The sequence below is a fragment of the Sinocyclocheilus rhinocerous genome, unplaced genomic scaffold, assembly GCF_001515625.1.
Source record: "Sinocyclocheilus rhinocerous isolate Xijiao unplaced genomic scaffold, SAMN03320098_v1.1 scaffold492, whole genome shotgun sequence".
Classification (NCBI taxonomy): domain Eukaryota; kingdom Metazoa; phylum Chordata; class Actinopteri; order Cypriniformes; family Cyprinidae; genus Sinocyclocheilus; species Sinocyclocheilus rhinocerous.
In genome coordinates this window covers 81,116-97,202 of record NW_015626069.1, presented here as the reverse complement: position 1 = coordinate 97,202, position 16,087 = coordinate 81,116, and the positions used below count along the sequence as shown (strand labels likewise).

At 37.0% G+C, this 16,087-nt stretch overlaps 1 protein-coding gene across 1 annotated transcript in view; it reads left to right on the top strand.

Moving 5' to 3' along the window:
• Positions 1 to 279: 279 nt before the first annotated feature.
• The window catches only part of LOC107710047 (hippocalcin-like protein 1), a 34,440-nt gene continuing 18,632 nt past the window's right edge, over positions 280 to 16,087 (top strand). Inside the window, exon 1 of the mRNA XM_016514745.1 lies at positions 280 to 479. The gene's annotated coding sequence lies outside the window, so the exon portion shown is untranslated. The remainder of the gene's footprint in view (positions 480 to 16,087) is intronic.

Sequence of the window (16,087 nt, the reverse complement as noted above, 5' to 3'; positions counted from 1 at the left end):
ATCTATCTATCTATCTATCTATCTCACACATAATGCACTAAGTACGGTAAAACGAAGGTTTAATTGCAGCCTCTCTGTGCCGAATGTTTCCAGTCAGCTTTCATTCGTGACTCCTAGCCTATATGAGCTTCTTTTTTTAGGTGTTGCTGTACCTCTCTAAAAGAAGCGATATGGACCCTGACACAGTAGCAGCGGTCCCATTCGGCGTAGTGACATTTTATTAAAGCGGTACCACGTAATCCTACCAACACCCTCCCTTGCTTTAAATCCGCTCGTCCGGTGCAGTTCCGTAGACGCAGAGCCTCCTCCTCCAGCAGAGCAGCGCCGCGGCTCGTGTACCTCCGGTAACATGGTGTGCAGCGCGCGGCAGCAGTAGACAGTATCGCTGGACCGTAAGAGAAGGCGCTCGCACTGCTTGTTCTGCTCTCCTTCCACAACATATCAACACAACGAGGGAAACTTTGCGTTTCTTGGACACGGTAAGCCAGATATGATGACCAATCAACGCGTCCTGATTACTTAACTGTAAAATATTCATATATTTTTTAAATTCTTAATGACGGAACGTTGGCTCTCCTCTTGCAGTGAGTCTGTATTGTCAAATAGCATCCCATCATAACCACGCGGAAAATAACGGGCTCTGTTTGGGATATAGGGAACTATTGAAATTAAAGCCTGCAGTTGCAAAAAAGCGACAAAACAATTGTAATTAAAAAGAAAGACATAAAATAACGCGAATGTAAAACGCATTATTTCTGTTCCATTGATTGATAGTTCACAACACAGGATCGGGGTCATTGTGCGTCCTCCATGTCGTGTGAACAGTACTTTATGAATGAATTGATAGTTTTGCGATTATGAAGGACGTAAGGAATGTTTAGATGGGTCAGGGGTCGCGCTTGACGGATGTGCGCGCTTCCAGTTATTCTGTTTGGACAGTCAGGCGATGCTATTGTTCAAACTGAGCTTCTGAAGAGCTCGAGGAAGCGGGACATGAATCCTGCGCAGGCAACCCTCGGCTGCTGGGATCAGTCATTAGCCTGCTCGAAAAGTGGTCAATGCAAAAATATTCTGAAGCAATTATCTACAATGTAAATTGAATTATTATGGCGAGTAGCATACTGTTCGGCAACGTGCATTAGGCTGCAGTAGACTACAAAAGCAGTAGCCTACAATGTTAATAATCAATAATAATTTGTTAGTGACATATTTACCCTTCTACTGTAGCACAAGTGAGTGTATAGCCTCTTTTATGACGCAGTGTTACGATGCTTTTAAAACAAATATTTTTAATAGTAGTATTGGCTACTGTACGATATTTATAAAACCCCTACTACCAACAGACGGCAGCATATTTCTTATTGCTTCACAGATATTAATTAAAAAATAAACAAATAAATAAATGAGAGCGAATATGTTTATTTAAAACTAATTTGAGTGATTTAGTGACTGCAATGAAATGTCATTGGATAGTTTTGGTCCAATATATATATATATATATATATATATATATAAAATAAAATAAAAAATAAAAAACCAGAATCACTGAGTTGGAAAAAGGATCACCCCCTCCTAAACATGACTTGTATACTCAATCAGGTGTAGCTAATCACCTTCTCAATGCACACAAAGCCATTTGACTTTCAACTGTTATCAGCTGTGGTCATTTTGATTAGCTCAGCATGAAAAGAGCTTTCCTGGAGCATTTTAGTCCTTGGTAGTGCAACTGAAGCAAATGATCAGCTGTGGGTGGCAAGACACTGTCAAAAGATCTCCGGTATAAAGTTGTGGACAGGCACAAGTCAGGAGATGGGTGCAAAAAAAAAAAAAATTAAAGGGCTTTATCGATGCCTAGAAGCACAGTGAAGTCTATTATTAAGAAGTGGAAGGTATTTGGTACAACACAGACCCTCCCTGGATCAGGACGTCGGTCCCAACTGAATGAAAGAGCCAGGAGGAAACTGGTCAGAGAGGTGACCAAGAGGCCTGCAGCAACTCTGCAGCAGTTACAGGAATTTATGACAAAGAGTGGTCATTGTGTGCATGTGATTACAATAACACAGATTCTCCACAGATGTGGCTTGTATGGGAGGGTTGCAAGAAAAAAGCCACTCCTCAAGAAAGGCCACATTCAGTCATGACCGAGCTTTGCCAAAACGCACCTTAAAGATTCTGAGGCAGATGGTACTAAAAGTGAATTATTTGGCCTCAACACCAAATGATATGTCTGGCAGAAAACCAATACAGCTTATTATCCAAGTAACAGCGTTCCTACAGTAAAGCATGGAGATGGTAATATCCTGTTATGGGGTGTTTCTCTGTAGCAGCAACTGGAGCACTTGTAAGGATCGAAGGAAAAATGGATGGGGCAAAATACCATCAGATTCTTGAGGAAAATCTGCTGCCCTCTGCCAGAAAGTTGTCAATGGGAAGAAGGTTTACCTTCCAACATGACAATGACCCAAAGCACACAGCAAAACTTAGCACACAGTGGTTGAAGGAGAAAAAGGTGAAAGTCCTATATGGCCTAGTCGGAGCCCAGTCTTCATTGAAAATCTGTGGAATGACTTGAAGACTGCAGTCCACAAATGGTCACCATCAAATTTAACTGAACTTGAGCAGTTCTGCAAAGAAGAGTGGGAGAATATTGGAAAGTCTAGATGTGCAAAGTTAGTAGAGACATATCCCAACAGACTGAAGGCTGTGATTTAAAGCAAAAGGTGGTTCAAAATACTGACAACTCAGTGATTTCTGTTTTTTAATTGTTTTTAAAAATTTTTTTATTTAAGTATGTATAAATTATGCAAGAAGATAAGAGTGGGAAAGGCGGGCTCATCTGAAATCAGACTGCTGGTCCCACTGAATTAATTTCAGGACACACTTTATTCAAAGTCGCACACTGATCGATGGAAGGGTTATGACCTCAGGTCAGGGTGGGCTCAGGGATTTCTTTTTGCTTAAGTTGTGCTGATAAGTGTGTGAGATTAATGTGTGTATGGACACCTATGATAGATTCAGGTTGGGGGTTGAGTTTATATTTTCAATATAATGACAGTTTATATTGATTAAACGGTGCTGTGAAGACAAAAAACAAAGAACAGCATAAATGTATTGTAAAATTAGTCCATATAACTTGTGCTATATTCCAAGTCATATAATAACTTTGTATGATCTGTCGTGGGAAGAGCAGCATAATCATTTTTAAAATATCTCTATTTTTGTGTTCAGTGGAAAAAGTAAAATCATATGGGTTTGGAACAGTAAGTGAATGACATAATTTAGATTTTTGGATGATCCATTTCTTTGAAGAAAATGCTTTCTTTTGAAAGTTACTTTGCATCTAAGTGTAGACTGAGAAAATCGAAGATGACAGTGACTCAAGGGCTCTGTAGTTTCTGCATGCCATTAACGGCACCATTTAAAGTATGTGATCAGTGCTTGAGACACATGATGCATTGCCTCTGTGAGGCTAGAATCTCCCGTCGGGGCTTTTCCTTGGATTTCTCTTAGAAATCTTGTGGTCTCATTAGCTGTCTCATTAGTTCTCACTATGCGGTTTTCTTTAGTAGCTCGAAGCACATGATCTTCTTTGGCATTGGTGAAAGGCTGAATGGAAGGGTGGATCTCATCCACTTTGTTCATTTTCAACAATAAGTGACGGTATATGCATTCACTACAGAGAAGCTGTGGTTTGCTGCACATAAAATGTAAGTTTATGACACACGTTATGGTAGAAACACTGGTCCATAAAACATCCACTTTACTGGCTTGTGAGTTAATGGACATTAATGATAATATTAGTCATGGCACTTAATCTGAGATAAAGATGACGTTCGTGATAGTTGTAAGAATACATTAAAGTGCCCTTTGTAATTAAGATCATCAAGATATAAATATGGAAATCAAATCGGAGGTGCACTAAGTGCCATTTCTTTCGATGCAGGGAGACTTTATACTGCTGCAATCAAAAAGACCTACAGACATATTTTAGAGACATTTAAAATTGTGAAAATGTCAGATTTCATTTTTTTGCTGTAGTATGACTCAGCATTATACAGCTCATTTGAACACCGTGAGTAACCACCAAGCCCTGCATGTGCCTTTTACCTGACCATTACGTTCCGCTGTGGGATCTGATTGTGAGTTTGAGAACCTTTTCAAGGGAGGATTTGCCCCCCACTGAGAAGTTCTTGCTTCCTTTTTCCATAGCATACCCAGAACTAGCCTTGCCCTGTGCCTTCCATTAAACTGCTGAAAGGGAGGCCAATTACTCCCAGCAGCCGCACTGTGGTTGATTCTAAGGAGCTCTCTCAGAATCGTTATGTTGTTCTACTGGGAGAGTGTGTGTGGTAGGGTGTGTGCTTTTGTGTGCTCAAGTGTTTTTTGGTGAGCCTCTGTCTGTGAGTAAATGCAATCAGTGTCATGCTGTTTTTTAAGCTCGCTGGCTGCGGAGAAACTTAAGAGCAAAATAAAGTCTGTGGCTTTTGCTGAAAATGCACAAGTGCCCTGCTTAAGCATGGTAACCTCCAGAACTCTGAAATTAAGCGGACTGAAACGTGAAGTACTTCTGTCTCCTTTTCTGTGAGGTCATGCTGATCGGCAGTGCTTCTGTACATCCAGTCTAACGTGGTTTTGGCTCTTTCAGTAGATCTTCCCACTGTTCAGATGGACTGCCTTGTTTTCAGCATGAACTGGGCCCTGGTGAGTCAGTTCCTTTTGCTGTCATGTCTTGTATGACCTTTCATTGACACAGGGGAGTTAGGCGGACCTCTTGAACTTGATGAGAGCTATACTTGGTGTTTTGGGATGACTTAGCTACAGACAGAGATAAGAAGAGGAAAAGCAAATATAAAGTCAGTTGCGTAGGGGTTTCCTTGTTTGATAAATTTAGAGACCAACACAAAAGTTCACAGAAGAAGCTGAGAAAAAGAAAGCAGTGTAAAAGTTGCATCAACTAAAAATGAATGAACTCATTAAAAAAAAAGTAGCCAATGATCAACATGTCTTCATAGAGAAATCTAAATGAAAACTTGAAAATATTGACTGTTTAACTTGAGAAAAAGTTATTTATCCTTTTAAAAGATTTTCACATACAGAAATTATATTTTATTATTATTATTTTTTTATTTCACCAATTTTAACAAATATGCATAGTCCAGTCGGTGGCTTATAAAAAAATAGTTTTATTCTACATAGGGATGGTGCCTCCTCATGGAGGCCACATGTTGGGATCACATGACCGACTCAATACTACTCACTCTTGATACCCTCCCTTATTACTGAACACTTTCGCTTGCTGAATGAATTTTAATACGTTGGTAAAAAGGTAATATCTACAATGCCATACATAACGTAAAACCTTTTGTTGTTACGTGGTTTGTCATCCATGCCACTAGGTGTCAGTATAAAGTTCAAGACCACTGTTGTATTAGTTGTTTAGGAAGATGAATGAAAGCCAGCAAAGCCAAAAGAAACAGTGCACTTTTAAAAATACCCATGAGAACTGAAATGCTGATAGAAAATGACTCCCTGAGCATTACTTGGGTATTTGCTCCAATCTTGTTCCAAGGTTGAGGTGTGTTTAATTAATGTTGGCTCTAAACTCTGCAGGACTTTGGCCCTCCAGGAGCACCTTTAGACACCCCTGCTCTAAAGTAAATCACAAGGACTCTTATAACTATGAAATCTTTTCACCCCTATTCTCGCCGTGCGCTTTAGACCATGCGCTTAGATCGTTAAAATAGGGCCCATATTGTCAGTTTTCCCAAAGGATCTATGGATACTAATATACAAAATGAAAGCAACCGTTGAAGGTCAACGCACGCAATCAGTTTTTTTAGACACCCTCGGTCTGATACACTGCTGTTGAGTCATGCCAAGAAAGTGTTCTTGTAGACTAGTGAGGTCAACACAGTTTACACAGACACAACCCATTACAGGATCAAACCAAGCCAACCGTGTGGCACATTTGATCCCAGGCATGGGGATTGTGGGGGTTCGCTTTCTGCTCTGAGATTGTGTGCTGTGCTACATGATAGCGGTTGAAGGAGAAATTCGTGCTGAGGGGGCAATTTGCGTTCTGACGAAAGGGGATGTGTATTTTTAGTCTTGGCCTCATCACGACAGGAAATGGGATAGTGGGCTGCATAATGTCTCAAATAACATACTTTTTAAAAACATTTCTGTTTCCCTTGCTCCCAACCCTTAACACAGTTTCCCAAGCCCTCCCACTAAACAATAGGTGGAACAGTTCATCCTTATTTGGGAATCTCATGACAGTAGTGTGAAGACCTCGTATAGCTTTAGCATGTAGATTTGTGTATTGCCAATTTGACTGTATAGCCTTGTGAACCACTCTCTATATATTTATTATTGAAAATGAATCAGAATTTTTTGCATTGAAATAGCCGTTTTAAATACACACTCGTCAAAATTAATCCTTAGTGTATTGTAAGTGTATCGTCTCTCAAGCATGACTTTGAATCGAAATCTCAGGTGTGATAGGAAAGAGTTACTTGTCTTGCTGTCCTGTCATGGGATGTGCTGAGGTGGCATGCCGGGCTGATGTCTGAACATCTATAGGGGTCAGTACTTTGAAGATCTGACTGTGATTGGCCACTTTGAAGCCTGTTTTGTTCTTTGTCGGAGACCTGCGAAGTGAGAGATCAGTTCTCCTTGACCTGAATACTATGATGCCTTAGGCAATTAAGGTGTGGTGAGAATAATTACTATGTGTGATGGAGGATGTCCTCTGAGTCTGGAACATTTCAGCGTATAGTGTTAAAAATGGGAATGAGCTGCGCTACATTCTGCTTCCATTAATGGAAACTTCCACAAAATCCGTTGTACTCTCTGGCGGGACAAAAAAATAAAATAAATCACAGAATAAATTGAGACCAGATATCTCTATGCACATGAAGAGGCTTTACTTTTTTGCTTGCGGTTCACTAATATCCCTTACCAAAAAGAAGTATACTTCAAGTTTATTTTATTAAGTACACTTAAGTAAAGTTCAAGTATACTTTATGTAGTAAGTATACAAATATCAGTGTACTAGTGGTATACTTGTAAGAGTACTATTTCAACACTCATTGGGACTAAATTGGCCCACTTTCTAGTATATAAAAGTATACTTTTAAGTAGACTTTGAGCCTAACAGTAGTAAACTTTGAGTACACAACTAGTTTACCACTAGGTTTTTAGTTTGTACTGCAACTATACTAAAAGTGAACTTAAAGGTATACTGATAGTTTACTAATTAAATACTTGTAGCATTTTTAGTACACTTTGAAGTGTAGTCTCAGTAAACTACTAGTTTAGTAGTTTTATACTGCAAGTATACTCGTAAGTAATCGTAAATACTCGTATTTCTTTAAGTGAACTTTACATCATACTTTAAGTATACTACTATGTCCCTATTTAGATATTATATGAATATCCAGAGCCGGCCCAAGGCATAAGCGAACTAAGCGGCTGCTTAGGCCCCCCGTGGCCACCAGGGGACCCCCAAGAGTACATGAAAAAAGCAATATTAAATATTTAAATCATTTATAAATATCATCTTATTATTTCAATAGCGACGCATCATGCAGGCACAATAGCGCTGTATGACAGATGTATGACTTTTATTTAGTTTTTCCTTTTTTATTCAAAATATCCACAAACTTGTTAACTAGCCTACATTATGAACTATATGATACAATCTATTCTGATTGTGACATGAAAGTAAGTGGCCAGTGAACTGAGAGAAAACAGAGTAAACTTTATGGTTACCTACACAATGTGTATTTGATAGGAATAAAACACGTCGTAAAATTTTAATTGAAAGGTTTATTATTGACACTTTCCATAGAAATCAGTGTGTATTTAACAAACTATAAATTTCTTTTTTTGCTAGTACTTAATTGAAATGTCTATTTAAATGTCTGAAATCTTAAAATAAATTAAATAAAGCGGTTGAAAACACTGAACAGTTTTGAAATATGAAAAGCACCAAGCGCGTCTTTCTCTGGCTCAGCTCCAGCCAAAGCGCGGCATGTCAAAGTGTTAAAATCAATCGCATTTCGGGGGTGGTATTAAAATATTTTAATATTTTACTTAGCTAGTTTTTGATTAAAGTTTTTTGGGCCCCCATGTAAAATTCTGCTTAGGGCCCCATAAAGGCTTGGGCTGGCCCTGTGAATATCTGAACATACAAAATATCAAAAGAAAGAACAGGGTAAACAAAAACATTTTATTCTAGCTTCATGTATTCTTTTTTTATAAACACTTGAATGTGGGTAAGTTTCATAAATAAATAAATAAAAAAGAAAGAAAGAAAGAAACAAAATTTTGCACAAAAAGCTGAAAAAAAGACTATTAATTGGATTCAGAATGATAATCAAAATGTAGATGAGTTGATCAACACCCCAAAGCTTGACAATCATTATTACCTCTTCATGGGTCAACATTTTATTCCATAACATTACACAGTTTTGATACTGTTTTATGTCTGATGATCATGTTAGATTATGTGTGGAAGCATCTGTTGTTTTGGTTTCTTCTTCGCTTGTGTTTTGGAAATTCTGTACAGAAGATGTGTAATAGCGCCCCCTACCGTATAACAATGAAAACATTCTCGGAGCAAAAGTACAGCTCAAATAAATTTAGACTTTTTCTAAGTTATAAGTCAAGTATACTTAAATGACATTTTAAGTATATTTCTGAGAAGTACAGAAAAAGTAGGCTGAAAGTATACTTTCCTATTTTTAGTTTAAAAGAAGTATACTAATAGCACACTTGAATAAACTTCTTTTTTGTAAGGGATGGGCTATTCAATGTCTGATAATTGGATATTAGTGGTTGGCTGCGATTTTGGCCAACACCAATATGATATCTGATATATGTAAGTAATATGGGTAAATAATAGCAAATAAGATATTCACTTGTTGTTAATTAAATTCAGTTGATTAATCTAATATTACACTTTTCTAATTATAATTCACTGTAAATATTTGAAAAAACCAATACAATATACTATAAATGCTGTCAGTAGATCAGATTTCAGTGCTTTTTGCAAGCAAATACAAAGTTTCTCAGGGGAATGCAATAGTTTTGCAAGAGAATGCAGATGTTTTGCAAGTGAATATAGCATTTCTTGGGTGAATGCAATACTTGGATTTGACACAAGTGGAGATAAAAACTTTTTTAAAATATACAAATATTGTCTGATTTAATGGTCTGAATGATAAATTGGTGTATCACTAATTTCTTCAAAAATATTTTTGATTTTATATTCTTGTTGAACATAACCACAATTTGATCTTTTGTGTAGGTTTTAACTGAAAATGAGCGTAAAAGTTACATGCAAACTTAACAAAAAATATTGACAAGTAAGACAAAGGCAAAGACAAAAACTTAAAAGCTAGCATTTGTTTACACTCTTTCATCTTCTCACTCTTTCATCTTTCATCTTCTCAAGTTCACACAGTATGACACTGGACTAAAGGGCCTTTATGAATTCTATCCAAAAGGAACATCCTCAAAACAAAGCTGTTTGTTGGTAATGGAGGCTTAGGGAACATGTCCGTAGTCTGGCTCAATATGGCAATTGGAACAAGCGTCTGTCGGAAAAACAGATGTGATTTGTATGTCTAGCAGTTGTTAAGCGCCTGAAGACCACCAGAAACCAGGTTAGCAGAATTCACAAGCTCAGACAAGTGACTGCAGGCTGAGCCTTAGAGCACAGAGATGTTCCAATCAGTCTTGGTGTTTTTATGTGATTGTCAGCAGGAAGAACTGTTCTTCTTGCCTCCAGGAAACTGAACCAACTTCTGGCCTTACTAAAGTAGTGCAAGAATGAGATCAAAGATAATTCTTTTAAACTGTAATACTACTTCACATTATTACAGTTTTTACCGTATTTTTGATCAAATAAATGCAGCCTTGGTGACCATAAGTAATTGTAATTAATCCAAACTTATGACCGGTAGTGTATGTGGATTGTTGAATTGTATTTTGAGACAAACTTTTCAGCTCTTCCTTTGTTAAGGTGGTCAGCACTACTGCAGTACATTTTGTTATTTTTTTTATGACAGCACTCTCAAGTACGTAATGCGGATTGCTCAATATATTTATACATATATTTGTATGATGGCCACTAAACTACATAACTGACTTTTGTCCCAGGCATTTGATTTCCTCTCTAAAACTCTAAAACATGTAAAGTACTTGATTCTAATTTTAAGATGTAATAAACTGCAATTTGGCTGCACACTTTAATATTTCAAAGACAACAGAAGTATTTATAAAATTACATATGTACTTGAGTACTAATAAAGTAGGTCAAAAAAGCACTCTAAAGTTAAACTAATTGCATATACTTTTAAACCTTAATACATTTTAATTTAATTGTAAATAACATGCAATTAAGTGTCCGAAAACATTAAATTCAGTTCATGCTTCTTTTGTGTTTTTATCGTTCTTAACATTGGTTGTAGAAGATTTGATGTGTCTTCTGATATTGACAGGATGATGTCTTTGAAAACTGAATTGCTCACAACCTTGATCACCTCCTTCACTAATAAGATCAGACTCTCTGCGAAAAGCTCTTTGTGTTCCTCGAGCTAGTACACTGAGAGCTGACGCCCAAATCCCAGTCAGTGGGATTTACAGCTGCAGAAGGACTCACGCAACAGGTAACTCCAGGGGGATAAATGATACGCTGCCTTTACTTCACTCCATTGCACTGCACGTCCCAGAGGAAAAATGGGAAATCCAAAGCAGAAGTTACATTCTAATTATGTCAACTCCATAATTCAGGTTCTCCAGATCTAATATGAAGACCGCAGTGCAGGAAATTTCCATAACCCAAACCCTTAAAAACAGGGCTACTGAAACAATGCCCCCTGGCTGCTTGTCTGTTTCTCTACCCTGATCATGACTAATGACCTTCAGGCACAGTTTGAGGAGATACTGTAGATCTCAGGAATGGGCAGCAGCAGGCGGCTCCACAGCCCTGCGGGGTGATTTATGTGTTTGTGTCTTCTCGCGGCTGAACAGTCAGCCAGTGCTAGACTGGTTTGCAGGAGACCGCCACCAAATCTGGCAGCAGGAACTCACAAACCGATCCCTCAGCAACTTCAAGCAGGTGGACGTTTGAGGCAGAAATGAATGGATTTGTTAAACATCAGTAGTTTTGAAGTAACACTCTGGGGTGAATTTAAATCGTGCTAATTGCAATATTTTGATAAGCACTGCCATATGTTTTTAATCCATCTACAATAACAGAATAGCAGACCTTCTATGTGCATTTGTGTCAGCAGGCTGTGCAGAGTAAGGTGTTATCTGAATTAATCTGTGCTTGTATAGCTGGGAGATTATCCAGTTGACATATCTCTATGTTGATGTTATGTTCGTATAAAAGGCACATGGAGGCTAAACTAGGATACATTTTCTCCCCAATTCTGTTATGTTTCTGTAATCTTGTCCAAATTCCTTAGAGTTTCATATTAATATGAGTTGATAAGAGTAAAGTGACATTTCAAATGGCTAACAGTTATTAAATTGCACAGTGCAGCTGGATGCAGTGAAGTATTTCTTTTTAAAGTCAACATGAAATGTCATTCACAAGCCATTTTGCTTATGTAATCTGACCTTTCTGAGTCAAACGGGATATCATAAAAAATGTAGAGTGACAGTTGATTTAATGCATTGGGAATTGATTGGATCATGCAAAGTGAAAACAAATTGTAGAGGGGTTTCCGTTGGTTGAACTTTAAGCGGCATTGATTTACGGCATTAGCTGTACTGGAATTGGAAAAAAAATTATAATTTAGTTATGAGTTGTGAGATTGAAGTCCAAATTGAGAAAAAAAGGTGATGTACTGCAAAATAACTGCATTATGTTTGCGTTTTTTGCAAACAAATGACTTTTATGAACAAGATCTTTTAATGAATCATTCAAAAAGACTCTAAAACTTATGAGTTCAGTCTGATGAATCCTTTTCTGAATGAACTCATTAATACAGATCTGTAACTGAATCAACATCTAACTCTTTTAACACCTAGGATGATAGCTATAACTATCAAGGACGATATCTATAATTAGTTGTAATATTGCTTCAAACTTATAAGAATAGACAAGGCCACACCACAACTATAGCAATAGCGGCACAGAGGAACATTATCATTGAAATCACTTTCACAATGTTTTTTTTTTTCCAGCTGATGAATGATAAAAACATTGTCAGCCAATCAGAATCCATCCTGTTTTAAACAGCTTAAGTATTAAAGTGGCAGACGACAACTGCAGCACGCTTATAACAAACAGAATGTAATCGAGCGTTGATGTGGATGCTAACATACTTATCTTTCTAGTTATCGTTCTTGGTGTAAACGGGCGTTTAAACTAAGTTATTACTCTCAGTGCTGTCCGTTTTGACGTCCAAATTTTTTTCCTTTCACACTAACTGTAGTTTTGAACATCTCTGTAGCTTAAATAAGTCCTTAGGTTACTTTCAGTGTCTGTAATTTAGCCATCATTCATTTGTTGCTTTTGGACACTCTATAAAAGATATCACTACTCTATACCCTTTGGGGAAACAATGGCATGAAATCTAATACATATTCATTCTATTTAAGCTACTGCCTGAGGGGTCGTTAGACTAATGCTGAACCTCTATGTTGTTTCCCACTCGCTTACACAATATTTCCACTTTGGGAAGAGATCCTGAGGGGACTGGAAGTCAAACTGTGGTCATGGTCCACCTTCTATAGGTGTGGTTCTCTGTCAGCTCCAGAAGCTTCTGTCAAAGAATATTACTTCCAGTTGAATGTGATCTAAGTTTATTTTCCGGCTGAGAGCATACGCACATCTTATCTGAATTTTAAAGTGCATTTAGAGAGATTTGAGGTGGAGGGGTCGCTCATCTGTGCTGTATTTCAGAACAGTGTTTCAGCGGAAGAAGATAAGCTGACTTTTATGAGCGCCATTGCAGTATTGCAGTATTTGTGTGTGTGCGTGTTTGCTATCTTTACAGACTGCACAGGATAGGTTTCAGACCCAACGTAACGAGATGAATTATGTTTTGGCCTGAGTATGAGGCAGATGAATAGAGGATTGGACTGGCACTTGCAGACTCCGTATAAAGTGTATATTGCAATGTAAAACCTCCTGCCAAATACACATCAATATGGTGACATGTAATAAAGCTACAGACTCAGGTCAACAAGCTGTTAAGAGGTCCTATTGTTATCTATTGAATTCCACATCTATAACGAGCAGCTCTAAAGAGGCGAACCTTGATTAGTCCCTGAGAATTAATTTTTCATGAATGTGAACATCTCAATGCTTTTGAATATTATGAAACGGAATGCATTACACAGTGTTTAAACACTGCTTTTCCATCTAAGCTTTTGCTTTCGGCATAAAAGGTATTTCAGAGAATTCAAAAAAGGTTGATTGAGGTCTGTTTTAAAAAATACTTTATTCTTGAAGACTTTCATTTAATTTAATTTAAACTGATAAAGATACTGTAATTCGATAATAACTTTCATGATAACTTTTGCTTTTGTTTATACATAATTATTTTAACTCAGTTTAAGGACTTAAATTTTCACATATGTTAGCCTGCAATGTTTTGTTAAGGTCACACACACACACACACACACACACACGCACACACACACACACACACACACACACACACACTGGATTTGTAAGCTCTTTATTCACAGTAGTGTTTCTAAATGCTAAAATGCAATTATTGTTGTGATTTAATGGATTCAAATATAGATCGCACAATAGTTTAATCAAAAGCAAGTCTTTGAGAACAACTAGAAACTATTTGTAAGTTAGTAACAACAGAGTCTGTGGAAAAGTACATAAAAACAATGCCAGGAGGCCATACAATGACAAAGGTGGCCATACAAAAAAAGTATATATATATAAGTTTTTTTGGTTATAATGTGTGAATAAAGTCTATTTAGTTGTTTCAGTTTGTTATTTGCCTAATAAATTACAATAACATTTTTCGTTTTAAAATATATATATATCTGTATATATAAATTAAATAAAAATAAAACACTAAAAAATAAATTCTATAATTTTAGATGCTAAACTGAATTTATGCATCACAACATTATAATTTATGATAAAAATCAATATATATTTTGTGATTTGCTTAATTTTACATTTAACAGTGTTATTAAATTAGTAGAGAATTAACTTAGAGTTAAACTGTCAAATGGGCATGAACAATTAAATATACAATATCGACCAGTACCGAAAAACAAACAAAAAAACATAAAAACATCAAATATCGACCGATAATGCGTATGGTACCAATACATTGTGCATCACTACTTTCATTTCCCTGAAGTGTATGCCGTTTGATGCCAGTGCAATGTACCAGTGCAATGAATTAAACTGATAGTGAGCATGAGTGTACAGCTGGATATAAACAGCATTCCTTTCCAATAGGTGGCTGTCTATTTTCTTTCAACGTCATGATCTGTTCCTGGTTTGTGAAATGCTTTCATTATCGCTCCAGCCCAAATGTCTTATATGTTAAGATCTTGATTTCATACGTCAGCTCTCAGTTACATTAGTAAGTTATGCTGCTGTGAATATTCAAAGAAGCACTTAGCTCATTTAAAGTGGAATGTGAAATAGTTTTTGTGTGTGTGTCCGTCTCTCATTTCTCGATTCTTTCCTCTTGTGCTCTGATGCTGTGCCAATGTGGATGAAAGCCACTGGTCCCTTTCTGTGTGACCCACATAACCATAAGTGCTTATAAAAGCCTGAGTTTCTCTAAGGAAACGTGCTCAGGGTTGACCTCGATGTACCACTTTTTTTCAAAAACTCCATCTCAGTGTTATCTGGTTCAGGCCAAGTGACTTGATAACTGTAGGTGTTTACAACAGTGAGTGGTTTTTCTTCACAAGTTAGCAGTGCTTACTAATGCACACATCACTATTGCTCATATTTAGATACTATTTTTCGCACATAAATGAGAATTCTGTCATCATTTACTCATCCTCATGTCATTCTAAACTTGTATGACTTTCATAGACTTTCATCATAGAAACTCTTTTGACTTGGAATCACAATATGGCTTTGTGTGATTATTAAATTTGTAATGAGAAGCGCTTATAAACTGGCTGTTGTCAACAAAAGACTGCCAAAATATTCCACCAAAATATAAGCTTGGTGGAGAGGAGGAAGAGTACATGTAAGAAGTGGAGGATGAGGAGAGAAAGAGTAAGGTTTAGTGTTATCAAGGTCTGTCAGACCAGAGGGTTTTTTCTCTTTGTCTAGCAAAAAAAACATTACTTGTAATGTGGACAAAGTCCTCAGGCCAGACTCAAGCACAAAGAACTTTTGACTTGGAATCACAATATGGCTTTGTGTGATTATTAAATTTGTAATGAGAAGCGCTTATAAACTGGCTGTTGTCAACAAAAGACTGCCAAAATATTCCACCAAAATATAAGCTTGGTGGTTTATGACTGAAAAATAAAGAAATTAAGGCAGCCAGGATTTTTGTTGTTGTTGTAATTTTACAGTATTATAAAATAAAAATAGTGTTATTATATTTTTCTGAACTACTTTTAGTGTTTTTTAATTTTAAAGTGAAATATTACATTTCACTACAGTTTTTCTGAATTGCTAAAACACTAAACCCCAATCTTTGAACCAAATTCTCACTAGCTTAAACCAATTTGTCGAATAAAGCACTCTTTCTGCTAAACCTTAAACACGTTCAGGCAGTTAGGCTCTATTTGCAAATCTCATGCACTCTTTTTGCAAAACTCTAAATGCATTCTCATTCACTTAAACACTTATCACACTGTGATGCATTTGTGCTGCAAAATGCTAAACACAAGCGGCAAAAGTGAAACACAACTAAAGCACAGTTGTCATCGTTTACACACAACGATTCAAAATTGTTCACACTTGTTTCTAATGATGTGATCAAACCACCTGTTTCAACATATGAGCCAGTTCAGAGTGCACAAGTGGCACAGGTGACTGAATGATGATACGAACAATAGAGGGAAACAATCTGAGAGTGGAGGATGAGGAGGAAGAGGATGAGGAGAGAAA